This window comes from Mustela lutreola, chromosome 2 (assembly GCF_030435805.1).
Source record: "Mustela lutreola isolate mMusLut2 chromosome 2, mMusLut2.pri, whole genome shotgun sequence".
Classification (NCBI taxonomy): Eukaryota; Metazoa; Chordata; class Mammalia; order Carnivora; family Mustelidae; genus Mustela; species Mustela lutreola.
This window is the reverse complement of record NC_081291.1, coordinates 211,278,373-211,306,097: the sequence shown is the minus strand read 5'-3', so window position 1 is coordinate 211,306,097 and position 27,725 is coordinate 211,278,373.

Below are 27,725 nucleotides of genomic sequence, written 5' to 3'. Positions count from 1 at the left end.
TTTAAAAAATATATTTTTTTAAAGATTTTATTTATTTGACAGACAGAGATCACAAGTAGGCAGAGAGGCAGGCAGAGAAGGAGAGGGGGAAATAGGCTCCCCGCTGAGCAGAGAGCCTGACACGGGGCTCGATCCCAGGACCCCAAGATCATGACCTGAGCCCAAGGCAAAGGCTTTAACCCACTGAGTCACCCAGGCGCTCCTCCCTTGCCTTTTGATGTGCCTTGTACATTTTTGTTGTTGTTGAAAGTCAGTTGTGTTTTATTAGGTCCTTGGAACGGAAGCAATGAAGCCTTTCATTTATGTTAATGCTGTTGGGAGTGGGGCCCTGTTAAAAGTTTGTTGTAGCTGTAGGAGCCAGAGGTTTGCTTTTTGACCTCAGGCTCTCCTAAATACTTTTCTTCAAAAGAGTCTGTGTCGTGCAGCTCTTTCTGCTATAATCCACTCTTCTACTGGAGCACCATTGGCGTCATGGTAAAGTTTAGGCAAAGGAGTCCTTATGTAATTTTACAATTAAATTTTAGTCTTTTTTTTTTTTATTTACTGGTAACATTGTTCTTTATAAACATATATTTTTATCCCCAGGGGTACAAAAAAAAAAGAATCTTGATTATAATAATGGATATATTTAATACACATGTAATAAAACAGCATAGCCCTACACACATGTACACAAACAAGTGAGATTAATGAGTGCTTATATTAACTGGTAAAATCTGAATAAGCACATTATACCAATATTATACTCTAGTTATACCAGATGTCCACATTAAGAGGCTGGTGAAAGGGTGCATGGGGTCTATCTACAGATTTCTTTGCATCTTCTTGTGAATCTATAATTATTTCAAAATAAAGGTTTAAATAACAACAACAACAAAAAATTAGTCTCTTGTGGATTGTGTCTCAAGGCTGATATTCACAATGTTTCTTCAGCTAGTATGGCCCTTACTGTCTTCTTGGCTGTAGGATAGGGCTCTCTGCATATTTAATGGAAGTCTTGAGCCCTGCAGACTATGGGTTTTTTTCCTCTGTTAGGTAAGACAGAGAGGCTGAAAAGGCCTGGAGTAGGATTCCCTTTTCCCAGGTGGGTCTTTTGCCTTGGTGAGTTAGTCTCTGTTATGGAGAAGTTTCTGGATGCATTTTACATTGATTACAGTCTTTCTTGGGTCTTCATCATGAGAACCTAATGAAATTACCAGAAGTAAAGTCCAGTAATGTAGCGATCCCCATAGCAACTTGGTCCCTTGGCCCCTTGGCCCCAGGAATTTCTCATTCTCACATGACCAGCAAGTTATCAAAATTATCATCCAAGTGCTTGTTTCAGTCTACTGTGCCAGTGGTTTCTGTTCCAGTTAAGCAGATGGAGGCAGTAACTCTAGAATCACTCACTGTCTGTCCAGACTCAAGGTGGCAATTTACTTTGAACTTCAGCTACCTTGTGGGTTCAATGGACGTCATTAATTTTCAGTGTTTTCACCCTTGCTTTTTTTGTTATAAGGACAGGAGTGATGACTTCCAGTGCTTTTTGTGTTGCAGCAGAAACAGGAAATAGATAAAGGGCATCTAAAACACAAAACAAAGATAAAACTTGCAATTAATATGCTACTTCTTGGTTAAATAATAAATGCTTTCTTCCTGAGCTTGGGTGGACACACTTCTTCTTCCACCGCTTCTGTTCATTATTGTACTGTGGTTCCTAACAGCTACCAATAGGCAAAAATAATAATGATAGTAGTAGTGATAATAATGGAAATAATTAATAATTGGAAAACTATCTGTTTAATTTATCATACATTTACTGTTTCCTCAGTATATTTAATTTATAAAAATTCATTGCATTGCTACTTATGAAGAATTAGAAAACAAATTTAAAAATCAGTATAGTTTACAGCAGCATCAAAACATTTAATACATAGTGGGGAGAAAAGGATTAATGGGAAATCTCTCACATCTTCCTCTCCTAAGAGGTACTCATGGCATGAGCTCTAGTGACTAATGGAGTTTACTGGCTGAAAATGGAAATGAATGAAGGAAGGTTTTGGGAGGATTACTCTGTCCAACAGTTGACTGTTCTAGGAATGCTTTTAGCATTATATATCTGGTTTACCTAGATAGTTTATTATAAATAAACCCTGAATGTACTACTGTTCTGTTAAAGATTGGAAGTTAGTTCTGTAGCCAGATGATGTCAGAGATCTGACATATCCTAAATCTTGTTTAGCTTGTGTTAACTGAATATTTATCCCATTAGTTTTCTTCATTTGGAACGAAAAATAGGCATGTTGTGGAAAAGAGCATTCTGAAAATTATATCAGTGGATTTTTGTTTTGTTTTTGTTTTTTAGGAGTTTTACTACTATTTTTATCTTTTGTTCTTCATTAGTAAGGCTGACTCTGAGTCAAACTTGTATATCATGATAATCTGACAATTCAAACCTTTGTGATTGCACATAATTAATAAATCTAACAAAAATGTCCAATTCGTGGTCACCTTTGAAACATTACCTAGCGATTAAAGAAGGTTTAAAAATATAAGGAACAATCTATCACAATTGTGGACTGGAAGAATCCTCAATATTGACAGTTCTGCCAAATTTGATTTATAGATTCAGTACAATTATAACAAAATATCTAAGCAAAAATTTTGTAGACATTAAAAGGTGATTCTAAAATTTATATAGATGTGCAGAATGCCTGAAATAACCAAGAAAATTCTTGAGAAAGAAAAATGTTAGAAACTCTTAAACTGTTCTTGAAAAGGCACCATAAAAAATTGAAAAGATCTGTTATAGACTGGGAAAAAATATTTGATGGCATTTATGTGGCATTGGCATACATTAGCCTAGAAATTTTAAGTATTTTACATTGAAATATTAAATTTTAAAAAATTTAATATTTTTGAATTTTTAAAAAAGCTGATAATTTTTTTAAAAAATTGTGGGAAGTCTTGAGAAATCATTTCACAAAAGATATCCCAATGTCTAATTGGCACACTAAAGGTTGTGGTCACTAATTCTGACATGTGGGCGTGTGTGTGGAGCGGACCTTCTCCACATCCATAAGCAGTTCTCCAACACCAGCTGGATACTTTACAGTGTAACTCGATTCTGACACCATCTATATGGACCTAATGTTATATCCCACCTATTAAGGGATCAGTCCCAAAAGGCTGCTTTCTAGCACTTCAGATACCCGTCATAAGTCCAGGTTAACATCTGTACTTCTGACAGACCAGCTATAGATTGGAGGCTCCAATGACTACCTCCTGTGTTCAATTAATTTGTTAGAACTCACAGAACTCAGAGAAACATTTTACTTACTAGATCATCAGTTTATTATTAAAGGATATAACTCAGGAAGTCAGATAAGAAGAGATGTATAGGGCAAGGTATGGGGAAAGGGAGCTCGACTCTCCCCAAATCTCCACGTTTACCAACAGGAAATGCTCCAACACCTGTGCTTTTCGATTTTTATGTAAGCTTCATTACATACTTATGATTAATTAGATCATTGCTTCTTGACAACTGAATCAACCTTCTGCTCCTCTCCCCTCCCTGGAGGTGGAACAAAATAATTGAAAATTCCAACCCTCCTATCTAGGATTGGTTTCCCTGGTAATCAGATTCTTCTTAGGTGCCCTAGGGGCATCCCGAAAGTCACCTCATTAACATAAAAAAGATATATTTTCTCTTTCTCACCAGTTAGGAAATTCTAAGGGTTTGAAAGCTCTGTGCTAGATATGTATATTTCTTATTACGAACTACACACACATAAAAAAGTGTGCAAAATTGTTAGTTTTCAGATAAATACACTTCAAAACCAGAAAGAGAGATAGCACTATGTACACATCAGAAAGGCAAAAAAATGAAGGGTCTTTTTATATAGGTAGGAATGCAAAGCAAGGAGAACTTTTACACATTACCATGGAGAACATGAATTAGCACAAGCACTTTAGAAAACTGGCTGTATCTATTAAAGCTGAAATCACATATATTTATTCATTTTTTATATTTTTATTTTTAGTGTCTTAAATTTACCATGAAAACAATTTTAAAATGCACAATTTTCCCTTCTTAACAAACTCTCATAAAACATAAAAACCCCAAACATCATACTTGACACAATTCAAAATCTAATTAGAAGAGTATTAAACATTTACAAAATTCTATCTTTTAAAAATATTGCCGTTTTATAGAATTGACATAAAAGTGGCTTAAAAATGGGAGAATTTTCCTTCATTCCTAAACAGAAAATATGTCGGCTAGTAGGTATGGAGATTTTTGAGTATATGAGGTCTTAAATTTCAGTACGGAAACCTTCCTCTTTTTTGTGGGTATAAGAGCTCATGCATAGGAGGGTCTTGTAATACTATGGGCTACCAGCTCCTCTCCAGGTATTAACAGTGTAACAACGATGACTTTGGCCTCTACAAGTCCAGTCTGTGTTTCTGCCAGTGTTGCCTAAAGATACTCACTTTCATTAAAAACTTCTGAATTTTTCAGTAATTAAGCCTCTTCAACAGTTACATGTAAAAGAATGAAACTAGATGGCTTTCTAACATGAAAATAACTTAAAATGGATTAAAGGCTTAAATGTAAGACCCGAAACCATAAAATCCTTGATTTTTCTGACATTAGTCACAGCAACATTTTTCTAGTTAGGTCTTAAATAATGTGATAAATGTCTATTTTCTCACCTCTTTTTATATTTTTTACACAAAACATCCTGTAAATCCTGTATTGCACTTCCTTTTCTTCTCACTTAACAATGTTTCCTGGAAGTCGTTCTGTATCAGTTTCAAGATATGTTCTTTCTTTAAAGTTTTTAATGTTTCAAGTTGTGTAATACTCCATTTTGTGGATAGAATCAGTCATCCTCTCTCGTGGATACCTGGGTTTCATCATTACTTGTAATTACACACAACAGTGTAGTGAATAACCTTGTACACACTAAATTTGTATTGCTGGAGGTATATCTTCAGGCTAAATTGCTGCAGAGGAATTACGGAGTCACAAATTTATGCATTTGTAGTCATTGCCAATTTCTTCTATATATTAGTTTTCTATTGCTGCTGTAATAAATTACTACAATCTTGGTGGCTAAAACAATCCATATTCATTATCTTAAGAGTTCTAGAAGTCAGCCAGCCAGCACAGACTTGGTAGGGCTGCATTTCTTTCTGCGGGCTGTCCAGGAGAATAATAGATCCCCTAGCCTTCTCCAGCTTCTATAGACTGCCTGCACTTTGTGGTGCCCCTTGCTCCGTCTTCAAAACCCACAACAGAGCTTGGAGCCTTCCTCATGCTGCTATCCCTCTGGTTCTCTACGTCAGGGAAAGGTTCTGTTTTTTGGAACTAATGTGATAAGATTGTACCCACCTGGATAACAAGGGTAATCTTGTCTCACATTCCATCATCGTAATAATGGCTGCATAATCTCTTTGGCTGCATAAAGTAATGTTTTATAGATTATGGGACGAGAATATGGACATTTGGGCAGTGGCATTAATCTCCTACCATATACTTCACCTAGATTTTAGAAATTATCATTATCATAAGCAATATACAAGAATGACTATTTCTCCATAGCCTCACCGAAAGAATGCATTGTCATATATTTTACATTTTTACTGACCTAATAAGTGATAAATAGCATAGCATTTATTTGTTCAACTGCATTAGCTAATATCTCCAGAATAGGATTTAATAGTGAATATTAAGGGCATCTTTGCCTTTTTCCTGATCTTGGTGAAATGCCTCTCAGGTTCCACATTTAACAAAAATGCTGACTTTAAGACAATCTTATTAGGTTGAGAAATCATCCATCAATTCCTATTTTCTTAAGTACTTTTATTACAAATGAGTGTTGAAATTTGTCAGAAGTTAATCAGCATTTATGGAAATAGTAATGTGATTTTTCTTGAATTTGTTAACATGATGCATTATATTAACAAGTGTCCTTATATTGAGATCAGTTATATACTTAAATGCCTCCTCCTCAAGATGCATTATTTTTTTATTATGGTTTTAGATTTCATGGGCTAATATCTTACTTAGCATTTTTGCATACATCCTCGGGTTATACTTTTCTTTTGCGTGTGTGTGCTCTCTTTATTGAGTTTGGGTGTTTTTTGTTTTGTTTTGTTTTGTTTTAGGATTGATTTTATTTATTTATCTGTCAGAGAGATAGAGAGAGAGACAGAGCCCAAGCAGGGGGTGCAGCAGAGGGAGAGGGAGAAGCAGGCTCCCTGCTGAGAGCAATGAGTCTGGTGTGGGACTCGATCCCAGGACCCTAGGATCATGACCTGAGCCAAAGGCAGGAGCTTAATGGACTGAGCCACCCAGGCATCCCTTTCTCTGCATTCCTTTAAACACTTCCTTACAGTTTGACTTCATCTACTTTTTTTTTTTTTCAGTTTTTATTTAAATTCCAGTTAGCTAACATACCGTGTTATTTTAGTTTCAGGTGTACAATTAGTAATTAGTAAGCTAATTAGTAAATTAGTAAGCCAATTAGTATATTAGTTTCAGATATACAATCTAGTGACTCCACACTTCTGTCCATCACCTGTGCTGATTATAAGAGGTCCGCTCCTTAATCGCCATCACTTATTTCTCTCACCCCCTTACAGACCTCTCCTCTGGTAACCGTCAGTTTGTTTTCTACAACTAACAATCTGTTTCTTGGTTTGCCTCTCTCTCTTTTTTCCTCTTTGCTTATTTGTTTCTTAAATTTCACATAAGAGTGAAATCATATAGTATTTGTATTTTTCTGACTGACTTATTTTGCTTAGTATAATTTTTGGTTTTTTTTTAAACAGTATTTTCCCTTAGGGAGAAGATTTTCTCTTTCTTGAGGGATTTTTGTTGTTGTTCAGTCTTTGGCACTCTACTTCTCTGTTGATTTTTGTTTATTTGTTTTGTTTTATTTTGTTTTGTTTTAGGGAGAGAGAGAGAGTGGGGTGAAGAGCAGAGGGAGAAGCAGACTCTCCACTGAGCAGGGAGCCCTATGTGGAGCTCCATCCTGGGACTCCAGGATGGTGACCTGAGCCAGAGACAGACCTCAGGACGTGTGGAGGGCTGTGATTGAAGGCTCTGCTGACTCCTCTGTTTAGGCCTTGGTTGAATAAAGCACTGAGCAAGCTGACTAACCATCATTGTGTCCTGTGGGTCTTTGATAAGACCTTGGCAGACCCTGATGGTAGGATTGGGTGAGGGCAGGTCAGCAGCTGTGGTCCAGAAGACTCCTTTGGAGGTAGGCTCACATTCTCTACCCCAAGGCAGCCTCTTCTATCCTTCATGGAGCTACTCCAGCACCTCTGAGCTCAGGAAGGCCTTTAGGAAGGCCTAAACTGCACCAGGAAAGCCAAAGTGACCCTGTCACCACTCAGGAATCGTCAGTAGCTCCCCACTACCCTCAGGATAAACTTAAAAGACCGCTGGCATGGCCCTTTAGGACCTGGGCCCTCCCCAACCCCATTCCTCACCTCTTTTGACACAAATTCCCATACCTTGTTCTTCATATCTCCTTCCTTTGCATCAGTTGGATCATCAGGAAGGTTCCTCTCCCATTGGTAAAAATACAAAACAAAATAAACAAACAAACCAACCAACCCTCTTAACCAACCAAGCCAACCAGGCTCCCCAAGTTGTTTTGTTCTTACAAAGAATTAGGGGGAAATTTGAAGAAATACATCCACTAGAAGTGCGTGCTTCTTCTGCTACTTCTTTTTCTAATTTGTACTTTATAGAGCCTTCATTGTGTAGTTATGTTGAAAGGAAAACATTTGTGAGGTTTTGTAATTTTCTTTTAGTAGGTCTGTGTATTTGTCAGGAGGTGTATTGGGAGACTCAGACCTGTGGAACTTCCACTTTACCTACCCAGGAAATCTAAGACGCCAATGATAAACAGAAACAACATTTCTGGAATTATCTTTTAATTTCAATGTGTTTCATTTAATAGAGCAGAAGACTATTAACAAGTTGAAGTATACGTTTTGGTGTTCAGGGGTGTTGATCACCAAGGAAAGGAAAACCCATAAGATTCAAAAAAGCAGAGGTTGTACAGAATTTGTTTTCTGTGGATCTGCTCATTTAATAATTTATTCACTCAACTACCAATATATTACCTACTCTCTTCCATCCACAAAAGTTATAAGATGTGATTATAATAAATTTTCTTGCCCTGAGGGGGTAGATAGTATAATGAAAAAGACAGTGAGAAAATTAATTAGTATACTAAAATCTGATGAAATGCAAAGATAGAGTTTTGTTCAGGGCATCGGACAACACTCTGATGTATCTTTTAAATCAAAAAGAGTTAGAAATAACTCGTGACGTCTTTGAAGTGTTCTTGAAGAAGGTTTCACTTGACTTACGTTTTGAAGGATTCGTCGGGATCAGGCAGGGGAAGATGCACAAAGGAGAACTCCAGGATGAAGGAGCAGCTCCTGTAGTCTCCAAAGCGTGTAGTAGAATGACGTCTTTGTTACATATGGCGTAAAGGGAAATAAATAGTCAATTGTGAGTGAATGAGATGGAGAAAAGTAAGTTTGGTGATAAAAAACCTTGTTTGTGAATTTAAGAATTTAATCTTCCTTAGTGACTTAAAGATGTAATGGCTGACAAATGAAATGATTAGATTTGTTTTTTTGGAACATTCATTTGTATGCAATATGAAGAACAGATCAGATGAGGGTCCTTTCTCGGGGTGGTGTGACCATGGGGGAGGCTCTTCTATGAGTCCAGGAGGAAGTGATAGAGGACAAAATTAAATAATTATAAGCAATATGAATACTTACAAGTACTATTATAAGGGAAAAAAATTATGTAAGTTATTTGGTGACCAATCAAGCACATTGCAGGTTCCTGATGGTGCTAGTCATTCCTTTCTCTAGAAGAATCTGGAATCTTTCCGTTGGATCAGGATTTCACCCACCAGTGTTTAGTCACTAATATCTGTTGTGATCTCATGTAACCTGCATTTTTAAATATTTTAGATAAACATATTTAACCGGCATTGGGAGTGGGTCTTAAACAATTCATTTCTGTACATTTCTAATCGGCTAATGGGATTTCAATCAGAATGTTACTCTTTCTTCTGAATTGGTGTTTTGATTCAACCAAGTTTCGATTCAGTAATGGAGTTGATCCAACAAAGCTTCACTGCTTGTCACAATGCACTGGGTAATGTTTGAGGTCTTGAGGACATGGGAAGACAGGATGCACAAAACCTGTACGTGCTTTCATATATATACCTTTCATTTGATTTCAGTGGTTTTTCCACATGATTTCATTTTTAAAACATCATACTGTGAACTTTGCCTTATATGACTTAAAAGAAAATAAATTGCAGACTTTATTTCAATAACATGGTTTGTACTCTGAGACTTATTATGGGACCATAAATCTATGGTGAGTAAAGAAAGTATTTTTAAACATTGTGCTGATATAAAATAAAATGTATAATAACATGTAAGTAACAAAAAATACTATTTAAAAATACCCTGTACCAAACACTGAATTTTGAAATTTCTAATGTTCTTTATATTTAATCAGGTCAGTTTTATTTCTTAAAATAAACATGTAAAAATAAAATGTATAAAAATATATAAAAATACATACATACATGTGTGTGTGTGTGTGTGTATACCTCTATATGAAAGTATATTCTGTTTCCCTGACAAGTTTATTTACTTAATTGGGCTTTCTGTTTCTCACCTGTAGAATGAGGGTCTTGCTTCTCAAAATGTATTGTTTCTCAAAATAAGTGTGAATTAAAAATACTGGGAGTGCGTGACCAATTTAGTTTCTTGGGGTATGTTCTTAGATAATTTGTTTTTAATAGGTTATAGGTCACCAGCCTTTTCATTACTCAAAACTTTCCCTGGAGAACCATAGCTCTACATGGTACCCGACTGTGTTACAGCAATATTTGATGGCCATTTCTACCTGTCTTTCCAGAGAACAATGTTTTCGTGGTAGCTTTCAGACACTTTGCACTCTCCAGGCCACACCACCTGGAAATTAGTACAAGAATTCTGTAACTTGGAAGATCTTCTGATCTGGGCAAGATCTGACATGACAATCACATCAAAAGATGAAATAATAAACTGAAATTATACCATGTTTCTCTGGATAGTTCATGCTGCGTTTATATCAAACAAGTTCTTAATAATGATGGCAATAGTACTGTTTGGTTTATATAACATGGTTTATTGTTTAGCTGCTTTTTCCTACACGATGGTCATTTGATAACCTTCTTAGAGGCATCTGCCTGATATTTAATTTTCACATATTCACTCCTGCTGGGACACTGGGTTCCAGGAAACTTATAAATCATTTAGTCTTAAAAATTTTAGTTTATAGGATTGAAAATAAAACTGACAAAAATTTTATCATTCATCAAACAGATTTCATGTTACTGCTGGTTATTTTCTTTTAAGTCAAAGATAAGGAAATTACCTTAAATTAAAAAAAAAAAAAAAAAAAACAAGCACTCTTTCTAAAACTTCAGTTGTTGAAGAATGTAGGCTATTTTGGTTTTGGTTTTGGTTTTTAAATTACAGGCATATCTTAGACATACTGTGGTTTGGTTCCAGACCACCACAATAGAGCAAATATGGCAACAAAGTAAGGCAAATGAATTTTTTGGTTTTCTAGTACATGTAAAAGTTATTTTTACATAATACAATTAAGTGTAAAATTGCATTGTATCTAAAAAAAGACACACCTTCATGAAATAAAACCTTTTTTGCTCAAAAATGTTAACCATCATCTGAGCTTTCAATGAGTCATAATCACTGATCACAGATCACCATAACAAATATAATAATAATGAAACAAATTTGAAATATTGCAAGGATTATGACACAGAGACATGAAGTGAGCAAATGCTGTTGGGAAAAAAAAAAGCCTCTAACAGACTTGTTTGATATGGGGTTGCCACATACCTTCAATTTGCAAAAAAATGCAATATCTGCAAAAGTTCAAAAAAGTGAAGCACAATAAAATGAGTTGTGTTTGTAATAATGAAGTGTGTAAAATTGTTGTGAGATAAGATTAACACTTTTTTACTGAGACAAAAAAAAAAAAAAAAAAAAGAGACAATTAATTTGGATCTAAAATGAGCCATCCGATGTTTATTTGCTGGAATGGAGAAATACGGAACAGACTTGTTAGCGCTCAACATACACAGTGGTTGTGGATTGGCGGTATTTACAAATAGTGTCTCTCTCATTGTACATGCATTGAGGTCAGGCTCTCTTTGTTTTCCTTGTATTGATACATTGCCCAACACAGACAGATGCTCAGTGAATATTTGTTAAAAGAAAAAATGTCATTAATAATTAGAATTTTGTGACCCAAAGAGGATATTGATTAGGACTGATAAGGACCTCCAATGACAGAATTAAAGTATTAGCTAAAAATTGGATAAGGCATTAACAGTTGATTTCCAAATCCTCTTTAGAAATCAAATTGTATTTTAACTATTATATTTTGATTTTTAAAAGTTAATGTTTGATGCATTCCTTCCAACTAATCTAAAGTAGGAGTGAAGTGACATGAATCACACAATAAATTCTCATTTATTTGTTTATATAACTTAAAGAAAATCTCCTAGTCTCTCAAAAATGATCATGAAGGTGCATAATTCTATTTCCAAATGCAAATGAAGAAAATGAAAACATGAAGAGTTAAGAAAATAACATTTTCCTGCTCAAACTCAGCAAGTTGTGCATAGGACCAGAGAAAGCTATGTACATGAAAGTGTTTTCAAATTGCTAATTTCATGTAATTAAATTATTTTGCAAGTCTTTTTGGTGTAGCTTATTCAGAAAAAATACATAGCTGTTAAAAAAAAACAACAACAACAATAACAAAATCCAAGCTTGTACTTAGTGTATCTTCCAAATGAAATTTTGTTACCTTTAACAACCCAAATTCTGATCTTTCTATTTCCTAGTAGGTCAAAGAGATAGGCTCTCTATCACACATGCATTTCACCTTGGGTCAATCCCGTGTCTGAGAGTTCCTGCAGGAAGTGATATAATTGGTGTCTTTTTAGGACATTTCACATTAGAGGCTCAAAAGGTCTACATTGCTTGAGGACTTGCTCATGGATCTCTTAGATATATGGAGCTTTATAATACTGACACCTCTTTCATTTAATGAATAATAAATATTTATTTCATTTATGAAATAATCGGTGCATAATTTAAATTCACAGTTAGTGGTTTGAATGTAAAAATGTTTCCTGTTGACCCACTGACAATGTTGTTTTCTGTTATCTTTTTTAGTGCTTATGATTAATATCCGTTAAATAACTTAGCTTCTTGTCTTGTAGATGCTTTTATTATAAATGAATCTTGGAGATGTGATCCTATCTGGACACAACTAACAGAGGAAGTCTAACTATTCTTACTGACGTTTGATCTTTCTCATTTATCTTTTTTTTTTTTTTGTCTCAAATAAATCCAAAAGGTTCTAGACAAGTAGCACATAATGGCAAATGGACATAGCATTTCTATTATATTTTCCTAAAGAATGAAAACAAGAGTCCTGTGTTGGTGAGAGTATTTTATGATTTTTCTTTGCTGATGATTTTGGAAATTCAAGATCAAGTGCCAAAAGAAAAAGATATGCTGGATTTTCATGGCTCTGACCAGTCAGGTACAGTGAAATGAAATTCAATACCAAATTCACTGACAGTGGTTTGGGAATTATTTTTTGAGTGTATTGTGAAAAATAAATCCCACAATTTATATTACAAAAAAAATAGAAAACTGATGACAGCCAAACTTTTAAGCAATTCAATATTTGTAAGAAAAAAATAAATGGTTCGAGATCTTAATGGAATAGAAAAGTGACATATTTGACATATTAGAACTAGAAAAGTGACATAGTTGGGGATTTTGAACAAGGATCACCAACATTTTTTCAGCCTCACTGCAAAATTAGCTATAATTTCCCATGATACTGACTTCATTCAGTAAAGAATGTCTCCATCATTTAGAACAGAGATGAGATGCTATGATGTCTGGCTAGAGGAGTTTACAGATGGCCGTCATTGTACGTGTATTCTTTAGAGATACCGTGATCATCATTAATGCAGCCAGGGCATATTTCATTGGAATCTGTGTAAACTGTCCTAAAGTAGAAAACAAAGAAATTAATGAGTCTGTTTTTCATGTCATTGCGGCCATGGAATGAAGATTATGCAAGTCTGTTTTTATTGCCACACCCTTTTTGGAGATATATAAGAGTCCCAGGGCAGATGGCAACATTCACACTTGGGAAACACACGTCCATATCGAACAAAATCCCCAGCTCCTGACGCTATGAGCTACTACTATGGCAACTACTATGGTGGCCTGGGCTGTCGATGTGGAAGCCTGGGCTGTGGCTATGGCCTAGGCTATGGCTGTGGTTACAGTGGCTTCAGAGGCCTAGGGTGGGGCTGGGGAGGCCACAGATATGGCTGCTGCTGCCCATCATGCTATGGAGGTTGTGGATTTTCTGGCTTTTATTGAAAATGAAAAAGACTGTTGCTTTGGGACTTCAGAACTCTAATACCACCCTACAGCTAATTCTTTCAAGTCTGTCTCTGTCCAATGAAATTCAGATGCTGCTTGGACCATCTGGCTCTATGTACAGTAAAAAGGACCAGAACTCACACGGAAGCCCTGAAACTGACCACCACCACCACCTCATTCCATGAATTCATTGGGAATTTTGCAGATTGTCGCCTGTGGCATTTCTGTGGCCAATTTTCAATAAAGCTATATCCTTTTACTTGATCTCGTGTCAATGTTTGCTAATTTTTAAAGTTACCACATGGACCGATTATTGTGCTTTAGGATTATTACTCTTTCAGGGATCACCTCTCCAGAGAACCTTGTGTTATATTTTTGTTAAAAGAATAGTCTCTTCTTTTGACCTCAGCTTTAAAAGTTAAGTTTTTCTCTGGTTTCTTTAAACACTTCTACCTATTTTCCAACAAAAAATCATCCTATAGGAAGCAAATGCATTTTTTTCTTCTTAGTGATTTTTGGAAGCTGGGTATTTCTTTACAGGGCCAACGAGAAAGCTTTTAATTACCAGACAAGGAAGGATAACAAGGGAAGTTGAAGTAATTTGGGGTTTGGCAAGAAAGAACACAGATTTGAAAGAGATTGTCCTAGACGGTTTACCATGTACGACTGTGTTTTTTTTTTTTTTTTTTTTTCTTTCTTTCTCTTAAGCTGTAGCAGAAGAACAATGAGAGAGACTGCCGGTCTTTATTTCCCTAGAGATTTATATGTAGTTCGCTGAAGGATGACTGAACTAAAGAAAAACCAAAGACGAAAGGAAGAGCCTTTGGAAGTGATTTGAGGCTAAGCTGCTCTAAACCTGGCATGAACAGGGTTCTAGAACTGTGCCTTGCACAAAACATGAGTTCAATAAATACTTATTACATAAATAGAATTAATTAAGAGAACCTATGGTGTGTCAGATATTTTGTAAGGTATATATATATATATATATATATATATATATATATAATCATTTAATTTTCTTAATACTCCAAAACACAGGAATTAAAGTATAAAAAAGCTTTTTAAGTTTTCAAACGACTCTAAAAGGTAGTTAGAAGAGTGGATAAATAGAGAATTTGGAGATGTCACCAACTGGGTATCTGGCATTGTGCTCTCTTTTCCCTACTAATTGTATGACATAAGACAAGTTGCTTAACTTCATTGATACACTTTTAATCAATTAAATCTGACCATAAATTTTACTATCAAGAACTGTTACAAAATAAACCTACCCTTCACTACATGCATATGTATGCAAACAAAAACTATATATCATGGTGTATAGAACAGTAGGTAATAGTGTTAATTTCTTAGGGTTGTGGGGCGCCTGGGTGGCTCAGGGGGTTAAAGCCTCTGCCTTTGGCTTGGGTCATGATCCCAGGGTCCTGGGATCAAGCCCCGCATTGGGCTCTCTGCTCAGCAGGGAGCCTGCTTCCTCCTCTCTCTCTCTCTCTGCCTGCCTCGCTGCCTACTTGTGATCTCTGTCTGCCAAATAAATAAATAAAATCTTAAAAAAAAAAAATTCCTAGGGTTGTTGTAACAAGATGTCACCAACTGGGTATCTTAAAATAAGAGAAATTTATTATCTCACAGTTCTGGAAGCTAGAAGTCCAAGCTCAAGGTGTTTGCAAGGCTGTACTCCCTCCCTGGCCTCTTCCTAACTTCTGGTGGTATGCTGGCAATCTGGTATTCCTTGGCTTGCGGCCCAGAAGTAACAACTCCAATCTCTGCAGTCATTGTTACACTGTAGGCTCCCCGTGTGTGGCTATGACTCTCTGTCTCTGTGTCCAAATTTCCCCTTCTTATATGGACACCAGCCAAACTGAATAATCATCTTGACGTAGAGCCCACCCTAATGAACGTATCTTGACCTCATCTCAACTTGCTTCAACTGCAAAGACCCGATTTCACATCCACAGGTATGGGGTGGGCAGGTGAGGTCTTCAATATATCTTTTGTGGAGGCATAGGTCAACCCGTAACAGTGACCAATATTTTCTGCTTAATATTACTTTATTTAGATTACGTAAGTTAGCAGAGGATCGACTAAGAGCAATGATTCAACCATTAGAGTTTTGACTTAGTGTTAAAATTCTTTTCACAATTCTAAGTATTTTCTTTCTGTAACTGAGAGATTCGAGGAGAGAAGATGATGACTGATTTAGAATGGATTGTGTTTCAGCTGACAATTAGAAGGTCATTTATAACTGCCCATTAGAGAGCTTGTGGTTTTAATTTATATCCTCTCATAAATATGTACAGCCAAGCAACCTCATAAACAAAAGCAGAGACATTAGCCCAAGGCAGCTCATAATTGATTTCAGAGAACTGGTTTGTGATTTTTTACTATCTGCTCAAATTAACTATGCAAATCAAGATCTTTCCTTAAATTTACATTGTCAAAGAGATGTCACCTTTATAAGATGATGCATACTTTCCTCCGCGTCTTTCAGCTCACCTCTTAGGCAAACCTAGTCACCCCCAAAGCCTACTTTAGACTTTTTTCAATTGTCTATTCTTGGAAATAACAACATAAATATTATGTCCCACCAAAATTATACTTCCCTCATTTCTAGAATTTCTCAACTTATTCTTTGATTTTTCAATAGGAGATAATTGGCTAAAGCCATGTCTTGGGCCTTGGAGCAATTTCTTTTACAGCTCTCTTACATAAATTCCATTACAAGATTTGTAAAATTGAAAAACTGGAAGGAATAATTAACTCACAATGCTTCTTTTTAGTAGTAATAGCCTATGATCCTTTAGAAGAATCCAGGTAATTTAAAATATGTTAGTCTTTTCAGGGTTTGGGGTGAAGCAGGGGAGCTGGTAAGCCTTCTGGCATAATAGCTTTTTTTCCATATCCTGAGCAACTCTATTGTTCCAACAAATTCCTGCTGGGTATATGTTTGGCTAATTGAAGAATTATTTCAGAACCAGCCTGCCCTAATACTTGATTAAAGCAATCTCCTGCATCCACTTCCCATGAACAAGGCCCTTGGTGCCCTTAATTGTTAATATTTCCAACAATTTTCTCGGTCTAACAATTACAAGAACTCCCTCCACAGATTTTTTTTTTTTTTAACAATAAGCTCTTAGATTTTCTTAATGTTAATAAAACTAGATCTTAAGAACTTTAGGGAAGAACAAAACTTTCTAATTCTTTTATTGTTTGCCTGAGAAAGTTAGAGGCAAAGGGATAAAGACTTTTGCAAATGTTCCAGCTATTAAGAGCATTTGATTTTGTCTAATAAATGTTAATGTATGTATTCATTCATGGATCCTTTATTTTGCAAACTTATTTTTAAACCATTTATTATTATTATTATTATTTTACTTAAGATGTATTGGTTTGCATGCTGTTATTTATTTATTCGTTTATTTTTTTACATTTGGAAAATTTTTTTTTAATTTTTTATTTTTTCAGCATAACAGTATTCATTATTTTTGCACCACACGCAATGCTCCATGCAATCCATACCCTCTCCAATACCCACCACCTGGATCCCCCAACCTCCTACCCCCTGCCCCTTCAAAACCCTCAGATTGTTTTTCAGAGTTCGTAGTCTCTCATGGTTCACTTCCCCTTTCAATTTCCCTCAATTCCCTTCTCCTCTCCATCTCCCCTTGTCCTCCATGCTATTTGTTATGCTCCACACATTTGGAAAAATTTAAGATGATATAAAAATTATGCCTTAAAACTGGTGGCTGACTATAAAAGGAAATTAGGAGACTGATATATTTTCACCACTTTTATAAAAAAGGATCATGGTTTTTTATCGTTTTCCTGAGTAAACTCTGTGCTTTTTATTTGATGATAAAAGAAAAGTGATGTGGCTAACAGGTGATATTTAAGAAGTACTTTAGAAAGATAATATAATTAATGGTTGGAAAGTATTGTTATTTTATAAGAGAACTACCTGGTGTTATGAAACCTGTTTTTAAAACTGAAATGTAGAAAAGGAGTACTTTGAAGATAGAAATATCGTTTCATCATAGCCACAGATTTGTTTTGAAAAATGCAAGCTAAACAAAAAGAAAATGAACAGAGTGCTTTACAAGCAAGTTCAGACCTTCTCTCAAATATGAAAGGAATGGTTTTATAAACTTGTCTGTGCAGTTTTTACCAGAAGAATTTGATGTATCTTCAAGGATTCTTAGTCCCATTCTTACTTTTTAAAAATATTTTATTTATATTTGAGAAAGAGAGAGAGCACAGGTAAGCAGAAGAGCAGGCAGAGGGGCAGGAGAAGCAGGCTCCCAAGTGGGCAGAGAGCCTGTCGCAGGGGTCAATTCCAGGACCCTGGGATCATGACTTAAGCTGAAGGCAGATGCATAACTGACTGAGCGGCCCAGGTGCCCCTTAATCTCACTCTTAAAGGGATATGGAAGTTCCCAGGTAGATGGTTGCAATGCAGGCTGCCCTGTCCACCCAGTGAAATCCTTCGCTCCTGACACCATGAGCAACAACAGAAATCCCTAAAGAGAAGCCTGGGCTGTGAGTTTGGATGTGGATGGGGTGGTTTCCATGGACGGGTCTATAGATGTGGATCTGGGTATGGGTATGGAGGTATCGCCCATTTAGTAGTTGGTTCTCTGGCTTCTACTGAATTACTGTCTTGATTAACTGATGACTGGGTACAAGAGGCAGACTTGACAAAGTAGACTGCAGACTGAAAATTCACTATTAGCCTAATAGGTCCAAATACTCAACAGCTACATCTCAAAACAGCTTACTCTGTTGTTGTACTTATGTCTTCAGACAACTTTTACTTGTTCTTCAAAGCTGAGGAAAAATAGACTCACACTTAATCATCAAGGTTTGGTGTTAAAGAGGCTTGAGATTTGAAGTTTGGCTCCATTACTCCCTAACTCTTGTAAGCTTGAACGAGTTAATCTCTAGATGCTTTCATCTCCCCTCAACAAATTGTGTGGAGTGCCCTTCTCATGTGGTTTTGATAGTTAACTGGAGTTGATTCCTCATCATAGAATTGGGATGTTCAAATGCTATTTACTTATTTATTTTAATTAATTGAGTAATTAATTAAAATTGTGATGTTTATACAACTTAGGAATGAATGATCATTGTAAGTTTCATTTCTTTAATGACCTTTGATTAAAAAAAAAATGAAAACAAAAGCAAACATGGATTTTGCCTCCATGCACTTATTTCAACAAATTATCTTCTCATTTTATTCCTGATAGAATGAGCTACTAAGAGCAATTATTGTGGTCTCTTGGGCTATGGCTGTGGACATGCCAGTTTAGAGACCTAGGTCCTTCCTTTGTTGGCTGTAGGTACAGCCTTGAGTGAATGTGGCTATGACAGCTGCTGCCAGCCTTGCATGACAGAATTGTTAGACTAAAAGTTTGGAGGACTGCCATATAATAAATGTGATATTATAAAGAAGTATCAGAAACATCAAGGTTAGTGTCTAAGAATCAACAAACCAGACATGAGATAAAGAGTAGATGTGGGGGTGCCTGGGTGGCTCAGTGTGTTGAGCCTCTGCCTTCGGCTTGGGTCATGATCTTAGGGTCCTGGGATCAAGCCCCACATTGGACTCTCTGCTCAGTGGGGAGCCTGCTTCTCTCTCTCTCTCTCTCTGTGCCTATTTGTGATCTTTCTCTTTTGTCAAATAAAGTTTTTAAAAAATGAAAGTGTATATGTGAACTTGGTGAAGATTATTTATATTTAAAGAAATATGTTGGTGTCCTGTGAGTCCTCATCCTGAAGAAGAGTAGGATATCCTCTCTTCCTTACTTAAACAAGCAATGGCTCTAGTAAGACCATTCACAATTCATGTTATTATTTTTCTTCAGTTACGTGCACAATAGATTAGGATCTGATTTCCATCTGTGGAATCTAATGGGTGAGAAGAAATGTCCAGCTGGCTGCTTTAATAATGAGGCCAAAGGAGAAGACATTACTTTGGCACCAGGGAGTAATATTGTAAATCATCAGAAAAAGAATACATGTGTTATTTGGAAAATCTAAGCAAGAGCTCATTGATAGAACCGGCATGAAGCCATTTTTTGCTGCAGCCAAGAGTACCACTTGGCATACAAAATTAGACTCTAAAGTCGTATTAATAGTGGCTTTATAAATATATACTGATTTATATACTTCTGAAAAAATCTTCCCTTTGAGGTGCTAAACAGTTATGTAGTTAGTGATTTTGGCTTCTTCTGTAATCATAATTTTGGTACATCATTGGGATTGCTTTCACAGTTGAAGCTATGTTTCCTCAGTGAGGGTAAATTTGGTGTGAATTTTTAAATAAAATATTTAAAAGTAATTTAAATACTCAATGTTCATAGCAACATTGTTGGTGGCAGGCCAATGCTGGAACAGCCAGCTAGGTTTCAAATATTAGTCTATTTAGACAGCTGTGCCGCATACATATGATGGAGTTCTACTCACAGTGAAAAGGAAGGAACTATTGATAACATTGCAAAAATCTCAAAGACGTAGTTCTGAATAAGCCGGTCTTAAGTATTACATAGTGTACAATTCCACTTATTTGATATTCTTAAAACGTCTACTTTGTAGTAATAATAAACAGATTAGCAGTTGACGAGATTGTGGACAGGAGGTTGGTATCACTAGAAAGTGACAGTATAAGGGAGCATTGGGAAAAGCGAAATTGTTCTGTATCATGGTCATTTCCACTAATGCAGAAAACAATTTTCAACATACAAAATTCAACATACATACATTGTGCAACATTTGCTAAGAAGTCTCTTAGCAAATTAGGAATAGAAGAACATGTCTTCATTCTGATAAAAATATCTATAATGAACCTGATTAAAATCATACTTTATGGTAAAAGACTTAATGTTTCTTCCTGGGATTAAAAACAAGAAAATATATCCACTCTGAGTACTCATATTTAATATCAACAGGAAGGCTGGCCAGTAAAATAAGGTAAATAAGAGAAATTAAAAGCATATATGTTAGAAAAAAGAGTAATAAAACTCTCCCTATTCACAGATTACCTGATTATATATGTAGAAAATCCTAAAATATCTGCAAAAGAACTCCAGAATAAATGAGTTTATCAAGATCACAGATTACAGGGTGCCTGGGTGGCTCAGTGGGTTGGGCTTCTGCCTTTGGCTCAGGTCATGATCTCGGGGTCCTGGGCTCTCTGCTCAGCAGGGAGCCTGCTTCCCCCCCACCCCTCTGCCTGCCTCTCTGCCTACTTGTGGTCTTTCTCTATCAAATGAATAAATGGAGTCTTTGGAGAAAAAAAAAAAAATCACAGATTACAATGTCTAAACAAAGGCAGATCTCTGAGGGAATCAAAGCATAAAATTATAGTATAAATGAATTAGAAATATCCCATTTCCCCAGATTTTTTTCACCAGTTGTGCTATACCAGTTAGAGAGACTAACACAGAAAGAAGTAGAATAGTTAAAAAGAAAACTAGCTTATCTTACAAATGACTAAATATGGCATAAACTAGGAAAAAGGAAGAATATTTGGGATGTGTCTTTTTTTTAGGTTTTATTTATTTATTTTTTTAGAGAAAGAGAGAGAGTGTGAGCAGGGAGAGGGGCAGAAGAGAGGGAAAGAATCTCAAGCAGACTCCATGCTGAGCACAGAGCCCAACACTGGGCTTGATCTCATGACCCTTAGATCATGACTTGAGCCTAAATCAAGAGTATGTTGCTTAACTGACTGAGCCACCCAGTCACCCCTCTTTTGGATGTGTTTTGAGCTTATATTATAATGGGTTTAGGAAAAGGAGTCTCATCTTCTAACTGTTTAAAATTTGAAGGTGAGGACACTTCAAAGAGTAGGGGTCGTCGCTACTTCATTTGTCACTATTCCCAATAGAGAAGAGCCTTGAGCCAGCATGGTACAGTACCACAAAGGTGCCAAAAAATCCAGATATTATATCTAAATATGGTAGTAGAGAATAGTCTGAGATGCCCCAGGGACCTCAGAGCAACACAGGTGTTGGTCCAAAAGCTCCTGGCCCTTGGGAAAAACAAAAAATTTTAATTCCAAGATCCTTTTAGTAATGAGTTTCCATGTCAATTACTCTGGCAATCTAAACTATCACCTTGACTATTTTGGAAGCTGGAGATGTGACTGTGGCAATGGCTCTGCCTATACTGGCTATTGTAAACTAATGCTAGTGCCACTATAGTCCCATTTTTTTGTTTTTTTGAAATTAGAATTTTTTTAAATTTATTTACAGTGTAACAGAATTCATTGTTTTTGCACCACACCCAGTGCTCCATGCAATACATTGTCCCTCTTCCTATAGAAGATATTGACTCTCTGGGTTCTATTGAAAAATATGCCAATCACTAAAACAATACAAACTTTTTCTTACTGTAAATTATGACTTTTTTTTTTTTTAAACTTCCTGTCTTCAAAGTCAGGCTTCTTTTTCACCTCATTACCTGCAAAGATGGCTAACGTCATACACCATTACAGAAGCACTTGGAAGAAAGTAGGGCAAGAAAGACTCATTCCTCTCAAGAGAACGTCATCACAGAAATGAGCTCTTTCCAAAAAGGCTGCATTTTGGAACTGAACTGCTGCTTCATTGGTTCATAGACAGGTCTGTGTCTGTTTCCCTATAAAATTTCTTCACTGACATAACAAATTGGTTTCATTTTGTTTTGTTCATGTTAAAGAATTTCATATACATTCCAGTGTATTTTTTTTGCGAAACCTAAATAATAATTTTCTGAAACAAACACATGTCAATATTTGTCCATAGATATGATTATTTTTATTATTAATGTCTTTTAAAAATTATGACCACAGTAGTTTTTAAAATTAATGCTTATTCTATCTGATCTTGCTCAGAATGATGTTGTCTGACTTGACACACAAGAAAACCAATGAAATTTGATATTTCTAATATCCTCCAAAATTTTTCCCTCTTATCCCACAAATATAAATTTTAACTTATCATTTCCCCATCTATAATATAATTACTGACCACTAATAATCTTCATTGCTAAATGGGAGAGGGCTCTTCCTTCACGTGCATTATCTCCTTGCCTTAACTACACGTCTAAGGGGAAGGCATTTGTCTGTGTTCTGGGGGCTTGAGTGGTATTTGTCGTCTTGGGTGTTCACTTGTTGACTGAACTCTGCCTAAGGTCCTGTCTCTGCCACTTCAAAAGATACAGATTTCTTAGATTTTATTCTTACTCTTGTTGAAAACTTTTTTATAAATTTGGATTTAGACACTGAATTAATCCTTTTCCCCTTGTTTTACCACAGTTGTCGGCCTCTCGTTATACCCTTAGGTTTCCTATGTTCCTTGGTCTCTGCCTTCAATCTTCAACTGTTTTTGGTTTCTACTTCCCATTTTTAGGGGTTTGTAATACTATCCTCATGTTTAATTTATTTTTATTTTTATTTTACCTAGAGAGCCCATGCATGCATGAGCAGGGGTGGAGGAAGGACAGAAGGAAAGGGAGAGAAAAATCTTAAGCAGCCTCCATAGTCAGTGTGGAGCTTGAGTGGGACTCAGTCTCACCACCCTGGATCGTGACCTGAGCCAAAATCAACAGCAGGCTGCCTAACTAACTGATCCACACAGGCATCTCAACCTCATTAAAACAAACAAACAAACAAACAAAACAATAACAATAACAATAACAACAAAAAACCCCCAAAACATACAAAAAAACCCCAAAACAAGACAAAACAAAAAAACTATTCTTTTCAACTGTTTCAACTATAAACTGTGGATCTCATCAAATGTCTACTGTATATCACCCTTGTTCTCATTTCATTTTTACCAAGATAGTATTTTCAATGCTATGGTATTCTAATCATGGCTTTCCTACATCCTTATATCTCTCAACTCACTTTACTGATGGTATCAGTCTTTTGAAATTCCAACTTTTGTTTAACTCTGCTTTTTCCATGCTTGCTCATTTACAGGAGCATTGGCCTAGAGAAGTACAGCCTTGTTGAATTGTCTATTAAACTTACAATTGCAAGTCCCAAGTAGCATTCAGCCATGACAAGAAATTCCCCATTTTCCTACCAAATTCACTTTGTCATTGTCTAAAATTTAACTATTGCATTCCTCATCATGTTTTAAACTTCTAACACAATCTGCTTTACTCTTCATCCAATTTATAGCTTCTTTCCAATTCCACTGAAAAATTAAGAACAGAGAGTTAAATATCAACCAAGTATCTATTTATTTTCTATTGCTGCTGTAACAGATAATCACAAACTTAGTATTCAAAATGACTCAAATTATGAAATCCAGGCACAAAACGGCTCACATGACTATCTCTTTAGTCTTACAATGCCAGAACAAATTTGTTAGCAGACTGCATTCATTTCCAGAGGTTCTGGAGACGAATTTGCTTCCAAGTTCCATCTAGTTGTGATAGAATTCAGTTCCTGTGGTTCAGGCCTGAAGTCCTGTTTCCTTTTTTAGCATCTGGAAGCCCCTGGTGTTCCATGCCTCATAGACCCTTTTCCTCCACCTTCAAAAGCAGTAGTGGCAGGTCAGGTCTTCCTTACAGGTTTAATATTGGACCTCCATTTCTGCCTCATCTCTCTGCCTTCCTCTCCTGCTTTTAAAAGCTCATGTAATACGAGATTAAGAGTCACTTATGGTTTGTCTCCCTCCCAATCCCATCTTGTTTCATTTATTCTTCTACCCATTTAAGCCTCCATATGTTTATAAAAAATATATGTTTATAAAAAATAAAAAATTTAAAAAAAAAAAAAAAAAAAAAAAGCTCATGTAATAAAAGCTCATGTAATGACTTGGATGATTGAGGAAAAAATCTCCCTATTTTAAGGTCAGCTGGTAAATAACTCCATCAGAGTTATTCCCTCAGATACCCTCCGAGTGGGAATCTAGATTCATCTGTGATTGAATAGCCAGGAGATAGAAAAGTTGATGGGAAGTATTTGGAATTCTGCCAAGCACAATCATCCTTCAGCAAACATATGATCTACCTTCTGCATATTATAGTGCGTAAATGGCCCTTGTTCTGTCTAAAAGCCATTCTTTCACTGTGCCCTGGAAACCACACCTTCTCTCCTAGTCAGGTCTCTTATAATTCAATTACCTTTCCACAGCATTTACACTAAATTTACTACTTACTCTTTACTGATACGTTTTCCTCATTGATCTTCTGATCGCTGCGAACCCACTTCCCTCCAATGACGCTGACCCTATCTCAGGCTCCTTTGTTGGGTTCCTGGGTTCCTTCCTACTTTTGCATTCAGGGTTCCCCAGGGCTGAACGCTTATCTGTTTTTTTCCTTTTTCTCCAGCTATTCTATGCAGTCTCATGTTGTAAGCACCATTCAAATAATTACCTATCTCCAGTTTATGTCTCTTGTCCTAACCTCCTTCCTCAAGCTTCACATTCAGATCCTACTATCTATTCAATATTTTAAATGAGTATTTTTGTGTCCACACCAAATCTCTTGATCTTTTTACATTCTGTCTCCAACCAGGCTTCCTCTCAAATATAATGCCAAAGGCATTCAACAAATTAAAGTACAAAACCAAGCAAACTCAATTCCTCTTTTTCTAATAATAATAAATAAAATTTATTTCAAATAAATATTTTTAATAATCACCAACATGCCCTTAAACAGTCAACCACCAACTCTGCAATAACTTTGGGCTCCAAGCTTCCATACTTGAGCTCTTATAATTCATAAACCATACAGTAGCAAGTTGTTGGTTAGATCACCCCTTTTTTCTTAAGCATATTCCATAGATTTCCACTGCACTTGAAATTCTATTAAAAATCATCATCAAGTCCCATAAGACCCTGTACAATCTAAACTTTCTCTCCCACTATGATTTCCTTCCATTAGCTATAATCTAGTCACAGTAACTTTCTCTCGGTCATCATACTAAAATAATTCCCATTTCAAAACATTTACATATGTATTTCCTTCTTTCCAGTTTGTTCTATGACTTGAACATGTATACATGTGTCCTCTTTACTCCATTATTATGTTAAAATATCATCTCATAGAGATTTTTCTGGATTATCTCTATTATGGCATTTCCCCATATGCTGCCACTCTGTATATAATTACTTTATTTCTTTCATACACATTATATCTAATAGATAGACCAGTAGATTTACTTAGCATCTTCTCCATGGAGTGTAATCTTAATAAAGATAGGCATTTTGTTTTAAGCTTTACCTCTAAACATAGAAAACTGGCATAAAGTGAGCTCTAAGTAAATATTTGCTGAACAGTTGAATCCCAAGATAGGATCTCTGTCATGCTCCTACATTATTAGTGTTCACCCCTTGGTGTACTCTAGAATCCTCTGGGGAGTCTTTAAAAATATTGATGCTTAAAACTTATTCCAGTTATTTTACTTTTATTTAAATTCAATTTAATTAATATACACTGTATTTTTAGTTTCAGAGATAGAATTTAGTGATTCATCACTTGCATACAACACCTAGTGCTTATAACATCATGTGCCTTCCTTAATGCCCATCACTTACTTACCCCATACCCCTATTCAACTTCCCACTAGCAGCCCTTGGTTTATTTCCTATAGTTAAGAATCTCTAATGGCTTGCCTCCCTCTCTGTTTTTATCTTATTTTATTTTTCCCTCTTTCCCCTATGTTCATCTGTTTTGTTTCTTAAATTCTATATTGGAGTAAAATTATATGGAATTTGTCTTTCTCTGACTGACTTATTTTGCTTATCATAATAATTTCTAGTTCTATCTATATTGTTGCAAATGGCAAGATTCATTCTTTTTGATGGCTGAGTAATATTCCATTGTATATATAAATACTGCATCCTCTTTAATTCTGGATGTGGAGTTGGCCACTCCCCTCACTGAAAGAGTATAAAAAGACCCAGGTGGTGGGTATTTTAGAGGGCACGGATTGCATGGAGCACTGGGTGTGGTACAAAAACAATGAATACTGTTATGCTGAAAATAAATTAAAAAAAAAAAAAAGACCCATGTATATTGGTGGCATTATGAGCTTCTGTAAATCTACCATGGTAGCTTGGGTCTTGGTTCTGTCTCTTCCCCTAACTACAGATTGATAGACATGGTGGATATGGCTGTGGCTTCCACCGTCTTTTTTCTAATATTTTATTAAGAAACTTTGTGATGACAAATGACATCTACACTTGTGGTGAGTATAGCATAATGTATAGGGTTATCAAATCACCATGGTTTACAATGTGGAAACAATGTAACATTCTGTATCAACTGTACTTCAATAAATTTAAAAAATACAAATGCAAATACAATAATATAAGCACAAAAAAAGGAAACTAATACCTTTTATATGATTAGTACGATCTATTCTACTGAGTTCTTCAATCTTGTCAATGTTATTTTTACTTTGGATTTATTTAATTTCAACTAGCTTATTTGGAGCTCACGTTTGGCCACAAAAAGTAGTAGCCCACCAAAGCCACTTACCTTGGAACTAGCTTTAATATCAAGGATGGATTCCTTTTATTATTATGATTCATTAACACAGCACTAACTTCCTTATTTATTGTAATAATCCTGGTCATATTTCCAATAAACTTATTGCCATTGCAAATTTGGTTTCTTGTCTGTGCATTAAGATGAACATGGTTTATGTAAGTTTTGCAATGTTTAAGCAATATATTTTTATATGGAACAATTATTTTTCCCCTGGGATTATTTTTCTTAGAAAGAATTCTTTAGATATTATTCTCATAATAATTGAGCTGAGACACTTTCTTGAAAGAGAGCTTTTAAGACTATTTAGTATTTCTCACACCCTTGACAGGTATTCTAATTTTAGGTATGGGGCTTGAATAACTGCCTTAAAACTTGAATTTAATTATTTTTCCCTGATTTGCATTCCTGTAGCTTAAGTCTTCATAACTTTTTCCTCTTTCTATAAGTTACACAGAACTGCAAACTCTGGCACTAACTCATGGCAAATGTTATTATAGAATTTGTTATTTTGGCTACTTTAACTAACCAGGTTTTTCACTGTTCCTATGACTTTATGAGGAGCCCTGTCCTCAATGTCTTTCCATATTTTTGGAAATTCTGTGGAAATAATTGTTAACAAGTAAGGCCAGATATATTGCAGCTGTATATAACTAGAGAAAATGCATATACATGTTCCTTTCCCTTTTAAGTTCTAATTTTTG